The sequence below is a fragment of the Carassius auratus genome, unplaced genomic scaffold, assembly GCF_003368295.1.
Source record: "Carassius auratus strain Wakin unplaced genomic scaffold, ASM336829v1 scaf_tig00017497, whole genome shotgun sequence".
Lineage (NCBI taxonomy): Eukaryota > Metazoa > Chordata > Actinopteri > Cypriniformes > Cyprinidae > Carassius > Carassius auratus.
The window spans coordinates 106,449-120,920 of NW_020524790.1; the positions used below are offsets into that span (position 1 = coordinate 106,449).

The 14,472-nt window shown below is 42.7% G+C and overlaps 1 pseudogene; it reads right to left on the bottom strand.

Moving 5' to 3' along the window:
* Window positions 1-745: 745 nt before the first annotated feature.
* Window positions 746-14,416, bottom strand: LOC113075694 (insulin receptor substrate 2-like; annotated as a pseudogene).
* Between the last annotated feature and the right edge of the window lie 56 nt (window positions 14,417-14,472).

Sequence of the window (14,472 nt, forward strand, 5' to 3'; positions counted from 1 at the left end):
AGACTCCTTGGAAGTTACATCACTTGAGTTGAATGTATTCGGACTGTCTGTGGCTCAGATGATGAATGAAGACATCTGCTGTCTGGCGGAGCAAGGATGTTCTCAGGAAGTCACACAACTAGTGTCATTTGTAAGCTATGAAACAGACATGATGCAAGATACTGGGTTTCTTAAATAATGTTACTTTTTTATTGCATGTGGCTATTCAGAATCAATACAGTTTCTATAGCAATGCTCATTACACTAAGTTTAAATTATCATTTCTAAGTAGCATCACAATGCAAATAATATGAAGCATATACAATGGAAGACAGAGAAAAAAAAAATGCTTAGGCATTGAAATAATCAAGCTTTCCATACTGAGAAACAACATTTGCATACAAACACTGCTGAAATTACTGTTAGGATTCAACAGCAAAAAAAAAAAAAAAAAAAAAAAAAAACACTTTTCCATTTAAAGTTGGCAGAAAAAAGTTCTACACAGTATTTATACATTTGGTTCCTTTCTGTAAACTAATCTTAAAAATTAAAAAAATGTAAATATTGCATATGCCATTTGTGAATTTGTACCTATCTTTGTAATATCAAATGAATTTTTATTTTTTTTTTGTATCATAGCATTATCAAATATCCTTGAAGTGGCATTTATCGTACAGTGTACATACTTTTACAAACATACTGAAATATTAGAAAAGAAAAGCGCCAGGCCAAAGTTCAGGCTTTGGCAAGTACCTTCGTTAGTGCTTTAGTTGTTTGGGGGAAATTAAATTCAAACACGTACCACACATATATATATAAGACATAAGTTATCATATTTAACTTAAAACCATCAGTTGCAATCTCTTTATACATTATGTACAGCTTTCTAGGCAAACGTTTTCATATACTGAAGTCAAGTTGTGTGTGTTGTACTTTGTTTCGCTTGCTTGCGGCGATCCGAATGACTCTTGCCTGTGTATCAGTCTGTTTGTGGATGTTTAGGCCGTGAGACCTCCAGAATACTCTACATTCAAACGTGTCTTGTGTTACAATCTAAGGAGTTTGTAAGTGCAAGACAAAGCATTGGTTCTGTCTGACGGTTGGGAGCAGCATTAATGGTGTCAGGCCTTCTGAGACGTCCCTGGATCTCTCACTCTCTCGAGCGGCGGGCCGACGGGTGCGGATGTAAGGTGAAGGGAAGCCTGTGTGTTCAGAGCAGTGAGAGAGGGCGAGTCAGCAGAGGCTTCTGGGTTGGTACGGTGTAAAGCGTGCCTAGGCTTGGTGAGGTGCTCCTCTCTCTGACCTGAGGCGCACGACATCATTCATCTAGTGTACCGTAAGGGTTGTGTGTGCATCGCGTGTGGCTTCGATCCAAAACTGATGACTCCTCTGCTCTGGAAGCCTGCTTTGCATATGTGCGGGATGGCAGACAGGTGGCCACCTGACCGGTCCTTTATCAGCTCAGATAAATATTATTATATTAAAATCATTTAAATATCTGTGTAGAATGCAAAATAGCATTAATAGATCTTTAACTGCAGTGCAAGACGTTCCTCCGCTGCAGCACAAGACATTCAGGTACCACGACAAACAGTTATCTTTGATACTCTTGTGAGTGTATGCAGGTCCTCCAGGAAACACTGTTTGACAAGCACAGTCAGTAAGGCTTTGGATTGGTGTTTTTCTTTATGAAAACATTCACTTGTAAAAATAAATTAGTTTTTCTCAATATATATCTTTTTGTGAGTCGTAACCTGGCTCGTTCTGAGGTAGGGTTTTCCAAGTGACTGCATTTTCCGATATCGAATTGTTGAGTAAAATTGTGAAATGCAAACCTCTGTGCAGTGTTGCAACCGCTTGTGCGCGAACACATGCGCACACGCCATCACACGGGGAAATAAATAAAGCGGCTTGTGTGACGGGTGTATGTCTGCAGATTGGATGTCTCTCTTCTTGTTTGTTTTGTTTTTGGGGTTGGAGGCCGGGGGGGGGGGGGGGGGGGGGGGCACTGGCCACTCGAAGTCCAGAACTCGTAACAAAACCAGTGGAAAAGATCAGTAACACAGAAATTAAGGAAAGAGATTGTTGTGGGTAACAGATGGACAGGAAGTCCCGCCTCTGTGTCTGTGAGTCATCCTCATGCCTCGCACTGGGGTCAAGTGTCCGTGTTGCCGTGACGACTGCCATTCGAATGGATTCGGGAGGTTAAAGATCAGCGGAGAGCTGAAGCAGCAGCAGCAGCAGCGTGGTCCATCTGTCCACACGAGCACCTCCTCTCCTCCTCTCGACGGATAGAAGGGGTGAAGGAGCTTTAATGAGGAGACTGGATCTCTTTAGTCTGCAAGAAACAAGAGAGAGAGAGAGAAAGAAGCACATTAATACGATATCTATAAATATCCAGACAGAGAAAGAAAACCAAATGTTCCCCGGGATCAACACGATCACGCTGCTGTCACATAACACAGCAGCCTTTTATGGGCACTCACTAATGCATTTTTCTGAAATACTATCATATTCCTCTGTGCCTTGTCTGAAAAATCTGCGCTTTTCACAGAGCAGTGTGTGTTTTTCCATGACCATTCGCATGTGATTTATACAGGAGGAATGAAGCTCGCTAGGGGGGATAAAAGGTTACATGCTCCCTCTCTCTCTCTCTCTCTCTCTCTCTCTCTTTTACCAATTAAGGAATGTGTGCTCTTTTGCTACGAGCAACAGAAGTGGCAGGTGCTCAGAGACAGCCGAGGGAAACACTCACTCACATCTAGCACAAAAATACAACACCTCCACTACCACGCAACTCAACCTCAGATGTGTTTCTGCATGTTAAGCTGGAATAGGGCAGGGGGGTTCAAACAGGGATATTGGGACCCCCAGTGGGCTACAAGGAGGTTCTTGTAAACTTTAGAAAATGTACTTTGGTAACCCTTAAAAATACATTATTTTACAGTCTTTTTTTTATCATTTATACAGTTTGATATTATTACTGTTAGCCATCAGTACAGTGTCCCGCACAAGACATGCAAGGAAAAATAATATGTAGTTCAAATGAATTCTTAATTTCTAAATTCTTTAGTTAAATTGTGGACATCATTTTACTAAATTAAAACAAGGGAATAAATGACTACAACATGCCCACTATTTAAATTAATGTATAACATGTGGCCATTAATTCATATAAAAATGCTTCATATACAATTTTAAACAATAGTTTGTGTGCACATTACCATGTAAACAATTTATACAATTAATGCAAGAATCCATCCTGTTCGGAAAGTCTCATAAGAGAGAGAGAGAGAGAGGACACACATCAACTTCATGTTTGAAATGTAAATATTAAAGTGGCATTTGACAGTTGCTGCTGTCTGGGTTCTGTTTACAGGACTCGAGCGCTATCCTGACCCCTCACCCGTTGTACTTGTTTGTGAGGTTTCATTTGCATGCATGCCTCACACTGGACGGAAGTCTCTGCAAACACGAACCCCTAACGGGCCTGTCTTGACTGGCCATACTCGAGCGCCGCCCCCCTTCCATCTCCTCCTCCTGCTTTTCATCTGCCTCGAACAAGAGGTGTTTTCATAGAGCGAGACTCGCTCTCACACACACTTAACAAACCCTTGATTCACGGCCAGCGGCTATACAGGATGCCATAATCGCTCCCATTATCTGGACTGCCCGCACACATTCCCAACACTTCCGCATGTGAGCCTGATAATCACAACATCCACTCCAACAGGGATGGAAGTGATTCCCATGAACGTCAGTAGGGCTGCACTGTCTCACAGAGAGCTGGGTGAAGTCAGGGAGGAGGGGCCAGCTAGAGGTCAAGCGGATTCATGGTCGTAAAGTGCCTCGTCTTTTCCTGCTCTTTGATACTTCCCTCTGTGCGCTATTACGAGGTATTACTCTTCCAGTTAAGTGCTGACAGATCTGTTTGCTCATGGCCAACTAGAGAAGACAGAGAAAGAGAGAGAGAGAGTGACGGAGGGAGTAGGTGCTTTCCTGTTGTTCTTTCAACTTCACCGGCTGTGGGAAAAACAGCAGAAAACATGTTTACGCTGCTGTCTCACCCTGATGGTAACAAAAACACAACAACGTTACAAACTAATTACAAAAACTAGTTCTATTGCTGTTTGGGTCAAGTAGTTTTTTTTCCCAAACAGCATTTGGAAAAACCCTAAGAAACTGTTGGTTCCAGCCCTGGCTTCTGATTGGTCAGTGCACTGAATACATAATTCCAGGAGTAAACTTGTACTCTGAGAAGATTCATCACTGTTGTCCTATTAAGGAGTCGAAAACAAATGGCTCTTATGAGTTGATTCTTTTTAGAGAATCAAAAATGTCAAGTGAAACCAGTGCAGTCTGATTCACAGACAATTGATTTTTCTGAGCTGATTATTTTTAGCGATTCAAAAACAAACAGCAAAAACCAGTGTAGTCTAATAAGTTAAGAATTGTATATTTTCACATATTCACACAAGAGACGAAATCTTATTTTTCTATTGATTGTATTGCATTTTTATTTATATATGTTTTTATAATGGTAAAGAGTTCTGTAAAATGTGTGTCCAGTTTCAGGTCACCAATAAGTGGATAATGACCTTATCTACTGTTCTTTACTGTCACCACTGAGTGCTTTAGAGACACCCCATCTAAAACAAAGGCACAATACTGAGTACAGAAACATCAGAGTCACAGCACGGTGGAAACCTTGATGCAAACTTGAGCTCAGCTGCTCGTATCCAGACTCTCAGTGTACCGTGTCAGGTGGTCTGCTTTCGTCATGTATATAAATAGACTCAAAACAGACAAGAGATCTCTTTCCCCCTCTCGCTGATTCTCACATTCACACTGATGCCACAGAGCCAGAGTAATGTGAGATGTGTGTGTGTGTGTGTGTGTGTGTGTGTGCGGAGGTCAGAGAGGCAGCTTGAATTTCACAGAACTAATTAAGAAAGAGGAAGCTTGGCGATTCCATGGACGTCCCATTCTGATCCGGAAAGGCAGAAAAAAAACGGTGCCAATGAACGAGGAGGAAAGAAAGAGCCATGAGGTCATGGGACAAACACTCAACAGAGACACAGAGAGATGAAGGAGAAGAAGGAGGAACTGAATATAATATGTCTTTTTCAATATACAATCAATATTCAAAATACAATATTGTGCTGTTATAGTCAAACAGTGGTTTTCAAGAACATTTTGATATACTATTATAGTGTTTCTTAATACTTAGATTTAATATTTTCAGTTACATTTTATTTTCAGCTTTAGTATTAGTAATTGTTTAGTAATTAGTAATCTCAGACACACACACACACACACACACACACACACACACATACAGTACAGACCAAAAGTTTGGAAACATTACTATTTTTTATGTTTTTGAAAGAAGTTTCTTCTGCTCATCAAGCCTGCATTTATTTGATCAAAAATACAGGACAATAATAGTTTTCTATTTGAATATACTTAAAATAAATAATTTATTCCTGTGATGTAAAGCTGAATTTTCAGCATCATTCCTCCAGCTTCAGTGTCACATGTAACATCAGTCGATCACATGATCATTTAGAAATCATTCTAATATTCTGATTTATTATGAACAGTTCTGCTGTCGAATATATTTGAACAATAAAAGGTTAAAAAGAACTGCATTTATTCAAAAAAAAAAAAAATCTAATAATATATTTTCTTTACTATCACTTTTTATCAATTCAACACATCCTTGCTGAATAAAAGTATTAATTTTGTTTTAAAAAAGAAAGAAAAAAAATTACTGATCAGTAGTGTAGTGTATATTGTTATTACAAAATATTTATATTTTAAAAACATAGCTTTTTTTTATTCATCAAAGTATCCTAAAAAAGTATCACATGTTCTGAAAAATTATTAAGCACAGAACTGTTTCCAACTTTGATAATGAATCATCATATTAGAATGATTTCTAAAGGATCATGTGATAATGATCCTAAAAAATCAGCTTTGCATCACAGAAATAAATGATAATTTAAAGTATAATACATTTAAAAACAATTATTTTAAATTGCAATAATATTTCACAATATTACATTTTCTTCTGTATTTTTGATCAAATAAATGCACGCTTGATGTTCTTTCAAAAACATTAAAAATAGTAATGTTTCCAATCTTTTGGTCTGTACTGTATACACACACACACACACACACACACACGGTTTATTATATATGTGTATATATATTTAATATGATAACTATAAATTGGAATTAATGTGAAAAAGGAAAAAAGAACTGACATGACTGATGCAAAAACTCTGTTTACTTAAGATTAATCAAATTCAGTATCAAAATCAGAACATTACATAACTACAATTTAACAATTTTAAATAAGACCAAAACAGAATTCTGTAGGAAATTCTGCTTCTAACAGTTCAATAAGTAAATATTAGTCAATCGATATTAAAGTTAAATGTAAATATGCTCAAATTCAAATATGAGTAAGAGCAGATGGAGGCCAGAAGTGGGAGGTCTTGTTGGACCCTCTGACCTCAAATTCCCTCCCCCATCTCTCTCCCTCTCGTTTTGTCTCTCAGAGTGATCTCTCAAACTATGAGCGTCTTCAGATCTACATAGCGGGGGGGAACATATCAAATTTACAACACTGAAACTTCCCTGTATCTGTGTGAGAAATCAGTATTTAAAGGAGCTGTCAACAGTTCAAGTCAACAGCCTGTGAACCCGCTGCAACATCCCCAAAAACTATCCCCTCTCTACACACACATTTGTCCTGCAACTCATTTTTTATTTATTTCACACAGGTTAAATTAAGCCCCCTGCAGCCAGGCCTGGCCGGGAACAGTGTCGTTCTCACACACATAAAACACACAACTGTTCTCACACACAAGGCATATTTACAGTAGTCAGAAAAGAAGTTGAGTGACTGACTGTACTGTCAACATGTGCTAGCGTTACTAATTTATCAATGCCAGTCTCATATATCATAGATGGGGGGTTTCAGTTTTAACCCCTGGGGTAGAAATGATGTCTCTGTTCAGCTTCATTCAGTATCTTCCAGTGTTACTCCCATTAGGGATGTTCACACTGTCAGCGATTTGTAGCAACAAATCCACATTAACCAAATTAGCTCAACGAATATGTTACAGTTTAAATGTCAATATCAAATTGTAATCTGTAACTTTACAGTGACAGAAACAGTCTGGACATCATCAGAGGCAGAGAGATGTACTGTATGCATGGTGTGATGCTCTTCATGTGTAAATGTCACGGCCTAATCTCATAACACTTCAGCCAACTAAGCCAACAGAGCTTGGCGGTCGAATGGAAATAGACGAGAGTCAATGAATAAGAAAGTGTGTGCATAAGGGTGTGTGAGCTCAACAGATCCCACACTCGTTCCCTTTTAAACAAACCCAAAAAGCTTGCAAAGATAATGCCCAAACAGCCATTGAAATTCATTTGATGACAGTAAAGCATCGGTATATATTCTGCTCCCCTGCCACACACACACACACACACACACACTCAGATCACTTAGCTCAGCAGGGGAGAAAAGGAGCATTCATTCAGAATCAGGCCACATACCATGCAATTATTCCCACACACGGCACATGCTCTTAAAGAGCATCCAATGCAGATTTCAGATGATATATTCCAGCCACATCCCAATCATTCCCACATGCTAAACACACGCATATAAAGGAGATTTTAAATGTGCAGGATGCCAACATTAAGTGTTACGTTAAATGCTATATACTTTACATGCATACACAAAAACGATGGAATTATGAATGTACTAGGTATGTCCAGATGTTTCTGTTTTCTATAGATGCATACTATCCCGAGAAAAATAGGTGATGTTCAACATGAAGTTATTACTTGTGATTACATCTCACAAAAACATTAGAAACGTGTTGTTTTAGTGGTGATTATTATTACTGTATTGCAGTATTTTAAAGGGGTCACATGATGTTGCACATTATTTGGTGTAATGCAATGTGTTTATGTGGTTTAAGGTTAAAAAAACCACATTATTTTCCACATAATGTGCATTATTGTTGCTCCTCTATGACCCGCCTTTCTGAAACGCGTAGATTTTTACAAAGCTCATCGTTCTGAAAAGCAAGGTGTGCTCTGATTGGTCAGCTATCCAGTGTGATGTGATTGGCTGAATGCCTCACATCATATGACCCCTTTAGTATTAGAATAAAGTAACAGAACAACAAATATTACTGTGATAGCATGTTATTTATATATATATATATAAAATAGACCTAATTTTCTTTAGGTTATTCTATTGATTGTGAGGTGAAAATCACCCATGCATGTGTGTGTGTGTGTGTGTGTGTGTGCCATTTACTTGGTCACTATATAAAGCTGCTCAACAATGTCTAATCTGTGGCAGCATATAATCCGCTTTATCTGTGCTGCTAAAAGTAGGGAGCAGTGAGAACATTTAACAGAACATCTTGGATGAGTTTAACACTATAAAATCTGCTACAATAGCAGGCACTTACAGAGTCAGCAACAACATCAACAGGACTAAGAGGTGAAGGAGGACATGAAGAGGGAGAGAGAGGATGGGGAGGCAGATTCAGAGCGATGAATGGAGATAGACAGAGAACGGAAGAAATTAAAATAATACCTCGAATAATCCGAGGAGATATTAAACAAAGATTTTGATGGAGGAGAGACAGTACGATGATGGACTACGATTCAAATGAATAGGTGTTTGTCTTGATGGGGGATTTGTCATCTAAGCCTGTTCTCTAGAAATAAAAGCAGGCAAACTGAAAGACACAATCTCACTTTTCAATTAAATCAAGTCTATCAAAGCAGAAGGGGGTGGGGCTTAAAATAGATTTCACTTTTATTTCAAGCTTGTGCCAACTTTTTTCACTGGTTATCTGACGGTTTCTCCCTGTATGTCTCTCTGAGCTGTTGTGTGAGGCAGCAGATGGTCGCTAATCATTCGAGTATTGTCAGGGCTCTGATGGGCCTGATAACCACTGTGCACTGCTTGGAATGGCAGGTGCAAGACCCTGGCCCTCACCATCTGCTGTCCCGGCCCCTAACACACACTATTTTCAGGGGGGAAGCTTCTTAGGAAGCCTTTCACAGACACACTCAGCTCTCTGAGATGAGTTCTTGAGATGTCCTAATGGTAATTATTATTATAATTATTATTATTTATTTTTTTAAGACATTGTTTACTCTCTTATAAATAAAAGATAGCTAAAAAGATAGGTCTTAATGCTGATCTCTAGCCATCTTTATGCAAAGCCATTGATTTACAACGCACTGGAGGTGTATTTTAACATTCAATGACTCGGTGAAGACGCAGATATAAAAACACTGAAATAAATACGACAGAGTGTGACAAAAACCAATCAGTCTTAACGAGATGAAACGTGATCATGAACCTGAGTCAAACATCCTGCACACTATGTAAATATGTAGTCGTGTTTGTCAAAGTATGCGTCTGCTTGCCATTCACAAATGTACTATTCAAATGAGTGTGTAAAAGTGTCGGGAGGAGGGAAGGAGTGGGATGTGGCATTACAGATGCTGCCGTAGTAAACAGAGCGAAGCCTATCCGTGCTCTCATGCTCGGTGGATCCCGGACTGGTGCAAGTTCCTATCAGGAAGACGAGCAGGCCATTCTACAAAAATAAGAGCTCTGTTCTGTCTTTGTGGCTCATCTTTTGTTTTAGTGGAATGTTGTCGGTGACCAATCACAGGGCAGGGTGGCTGAGTGCTAGCGGGTGTGTGTCAATGTTTGTGCAAGTTTTCTTTGTGGTCTCCTCCCACTGTCCCACAGGGCTTCCGTGGCCTGCGGCTATGTCTTTCTGCTCCGTCCACTTGTGGAGGTAAACAGAGAACTGTAAAAACACCTGCTCCGCCAGCACCAACTCTCTCAAACACACCCTAGAGAGCATAATTGAGCTTCTGATGTTGTCTGTATGCCTTGTACAGTGTATGAGCTGTTTTAAGAGGCTTCTGCTTCTAGACTCTTTTGTGAAGTGTCATTCATCAGACAAGTCGCTCTTGGCCTTCGAGTGTAATCTTTCACCTTGACTTTTTGTCAGTCTCATTAAAGTGTAGAGTACTCATTTGTTTCACTTCTATACATCCTCCATGCAATCCCACGTATGCAAAGTCATGCTTGACAAGAAAAACACCTATCTTGTTACTTGTTTTAGTGTGTAACGTTCACGTGAGCCTATAATCTGTGTCTATCAGCACACATTTATCTCTGAGCTACACAAACAACTTTGTTTTTCAAGTCCTGCTGAAAAACGAAAGCTGGGTCATTCCTTAAAAGAAACCTGGCAGGTTGGAAAAACAAGCCGACATTAACCTCTCCGAACGACCTTTGCACACGTTCTGCATTCCAGTCTTGAAACCCTCAACCTGAAAACTGATAAACAACTGACTCACTTGTTTGTAGCTGAGCTACTGTTCACTCAAGTATGAAACAATGACTAATTCTGATTCAGAGAATGAGTCAAGGTATGATGCAAATATTAGGAATGATTTCTCTTTTGCTGGATTATTGACATGCGGATATGAGATCTCTCTTTTACATTTACTTCCTCTAAATCTGACCACATCCCACAGATCCCTCATCCTCACACTATTGTCAACAAAATGAACATTTCAACAAAAAAACAGCTCCAGTGCAGAGGGATAAAACTTTTAACTGACCTGTTTTCATCCAAAACACTGCACGGATGAAGCGATCATTCTCTGAGAATAAAAACTGCGCCACAGCTTTTAAAGAGGCTTTTGCATCATTCTGACTCTCAAGTTGCTCAATTAGCTCTTACACATTCATCTGGTGCACAAGTACTTTGCTGTTATTTAAGCAAGAAACAAACTGTCATGTCATTATTGGGGCACATTAACAGTGCTAAATCATTATTCTGAATAATTCAGAGCACAACGTTTGAAAATAGTGTAAAAGGAATACACTAAGCATTAACTAATGAAGGTAGTGAGATTGCACATTACCACTTATCTCTCTTTTTTCATTCTGAAAGCTTACCTTTTACTGTTGTTGCCGTCTCCTTGAAACCCAAGCCTGGCATACGGACTGGCGTGTATTCCATTGATGCCCTCTTTACAGCAGCTGGTAGCTTTGAACCGGACAAGAGAATCACATCTGGTAAGTCCTCCATCCATCAAGTTTAAGGCAATGTAGTTAAGTCCATTCTGGAAGCCAGTTGACGTCTCCCTGCACATGGGACTGTTATACTCTTCATCCGATCCTTCGCTGTTCCTCACAGAAACGGACACGTTCTCCACAGAGGCCGAACCATGCCGCCTGGCATCGTGTGCGGAGGAGGGAAAAACTGGTGTTACGGTGGTGGTTGATGAGAATGTCTCCGAACTGTGCCGCCTGCGCCCCTGGGGGTCGGCACGAATCACCTTGGCACCTCGGTCAGGGTCCACCAAGGCCAGAGTGCTGCCATGCAGCAGAAAAGCCTCAACGGCAGGCACTCCCACAGTCTCTTCCAGGGTCAGCCTCTGCAAGCAAGAGGATGGGTGATGGTCTGGACACCTTCGGAGGGCTGCGTGACAGGCTGCAGAGGGGAAGCAGGCACGCCGAACGTCATCTCTGTGTAATCGTCTTTAGCTCTGTCAACCGTGCCCGCTGGTGCCACCTGTGCAGTGAGGTGGTACCTTTCATCTTCCACCTCTTCCTCAGGGTGGGCGGGGGCAGGATGTGAGCTTTGGAAACGGCTCCAAACGATTAGATGGAGCAGCGTTTCCAGATTTGGGTGATAGCGAACTCACATCAATGTTCATGTAATCAGAGAGGGGGGACGTCCTGTGATCAGCGGATGATCCGAGAGATGAGGCTGGGCTCACGGAGGAAGCAGTGGAGGGGGGAGTGCAACTTTCAGCAACATGTCCAAAGTCTATGTCTATGTACTCGCCAGGACTTTTTGGCTCAGAGGGGAGAGGATGCTCATTCATGCTAGGTAATGTTTGGAACATGTCCAGGGAGAGGCGGGTGGGCCGGCTCATCCTGTGCCGGAGGATGAGACTGTCTGTGCGGCTTTGTCTTAGAGGTGATGGGGCAGGGGTGGATGCTGTGCTTACTGACTCCTCTGTTATCCTGTGACTTTGAGGATTCATGACAACATACTGATCATTGTCCGCATCCTTTAGAACCTGCTGGGGCCTCTGACAACGGGGCAGAGAGTTAAACGAGTGAAGCTGTCGGAGACAGGGTGACTGCTCCATACCCACAGGGCTCAGGTAGTAATCTGGTGGCGTGACCGAATCTATAGGGGACATGTTGAGGTATTCACCATTCGTCAGTTTCCCATCAGAGCTGTCGATGGAGAGTTTAGTGCCGCACAGCATCCTTATGTAGCCACTGTCATCCAGAGAACAGCTGCTGGGGAATTGGTTCTGTAACCATTAGCTATAGTGAGGGGTGCGTCCTGGGTTGATTATCTGCTTCGGAGCAGAAACGCACATTGGGCTCATAGGCATGTAGTTATCAGCCTTCCCCCCTTGTGGAGCCACACCTTGGCGTCATTGGCATGTAGCCATCATCACCCAGATTACTGCTGGAACTTTTCAGTAACCATCCGATTTCAATGTCCCCGTAATCCTCAGGATATGTGACCTTTGGGGATGCGGTGTGAGAGCTGCGCCCCGAATGGCCTCCAGTTCTGTAAGTGGCTCTCATGAGTGTGTATTCATCCAGTGAACCTGAGGACACTTGTGATGGCACCCTCTTCTGGTAAGGCATGGTGAGAGAGTGTGTCCTCTTCCTGTAAGCATTCTCCAAATCTCCTTTGCCTTCCTCAGTTGCTGCCCGGACGCTCCGCCGTCCACGGCTGTTTGGCCTCTCCATAATCATGTATCCGTGCAGGTTGCTGCCCTCCTCTGAGGGGGGTGTGTCAGCAAGTGACTCAGGTGTGTTGCTTCGGTTTGCTGCTAAAAGGTGCCGTATATCACCCGGGCTGGAGCCACACTCATCGCAGGAGATAAAGCCAGCATCGCTTGGGGAGCCCGAAATGGAAGCAGTGCTGCTGGAGGGGCGAGGGCCACTTTCTATGTACTGCTGCAGGACAGGCTGACAGGGCTGGCAGCTGAGGGAGGGAGTGAGACACAGGCATGCACATGGATCTGCTGTGCTGCAGGGATGACGACCTCGAATGTTCTGTATGGGCGAGCTGTCACTGTGTTGGAGCGGCTCAAATGCGTCCTGTTTACGCACGGGCTGATGGGCTGCCTGTATTTCCGTCACCCTCGCTCGCAGTGCGGAACCTACAGGACGTCAGTTTCGTCACGGGAGACGTCGCTGCCATGCTGTCGGTGCGCGAGCGCCGCTGCAGCCCGGTTTGACTCGGCGGGAGATTGTTAAAGTGCCGCCTGGTGGGCACAGAGATGGGGTTCGTACCCGAGGACTGGCTTTTGCTGCGCGGGCGGAACTCTGACATCTCTTTCATGGCTTTCATCGCCTGCAAAATAGTCTCGTGAATGTTTTGCGCCACCACCGAGTCATCCGCCTGCATCCACAACTCGCCGGGTCCGATTGACGCGGACCGGCCCACCTCGATGAAGAAGAAGCTGTCGAGTGTCCGCATCGGCGGATGTTCATCAGCTGTAAAATCACCGACGCCGCCTCCGTGTTGAGTTTGACGAAGCTGATCGTCCGGCTGCTTAAACACAGCCTGTAAACGCCCGTTAAGTTCCTGCACTGTCCGAGTCCTTTGGATTTTAAGTTGACCTGCCAAACCTCCTTGTAAGTGGGCGGTGACAGGCGTTATCACGCCGTAGTTTGCCTCATCAAAGCCGACGAGGGATGACGCCGAATTATTCGCGGAGCTGTCGCTCACTTTCCCCCTCGTTCATTAAATCCGTTAAGACCGAGTACCAGTCCTCCTGTTCCTGCTCGTTTTCGGCAGCCACGCAAAATACTCGTCCTTGGTGTAAAGGGCGATCAGGTGTTTGTGTTTGGGCATCGGCTCTCTTGTTGATGTTCAGGCACGAGTCCAAAGTATAACCCGTTTAGCAGCCGACTTGTTTTTCCATTTCTTCTCGCTCTCGTAATACTCCAACCGGCGCGACAGCCCTCGCTCGGCTCCCTCAGCACAAAAAACCGCTTGTGTCCGTGCTTCTGTTTCCTCAGTAAGCCGCATTTCTTAACGTGGTTGTTTTCTTCACGGTCATATTTGAAATCAGCTGTCCTCCCGTCGGCGGCGGACTCGCCATTCTCATATGCTGTGAAGAAAAACTCTCACTTTTGCTTAACTTGTGCTGTCAATCAGTTTTAATCCTGTCAGACTCTCTTATGGACCCGGCTCGGAGTGCGCGTTCGCTGCGTGGAGCGGTTTAACAGTAAATAACATGTTGTTCACTAAGTGACTGGAGTGAAGAGGAAAAAACAACATGTGACGTCCTACACATCCAAGCTTTGGTTTAAAAAAAAAAAATACGCACACACACTAGGCGGTGCAACCTTCGGGGAAGGTGCAC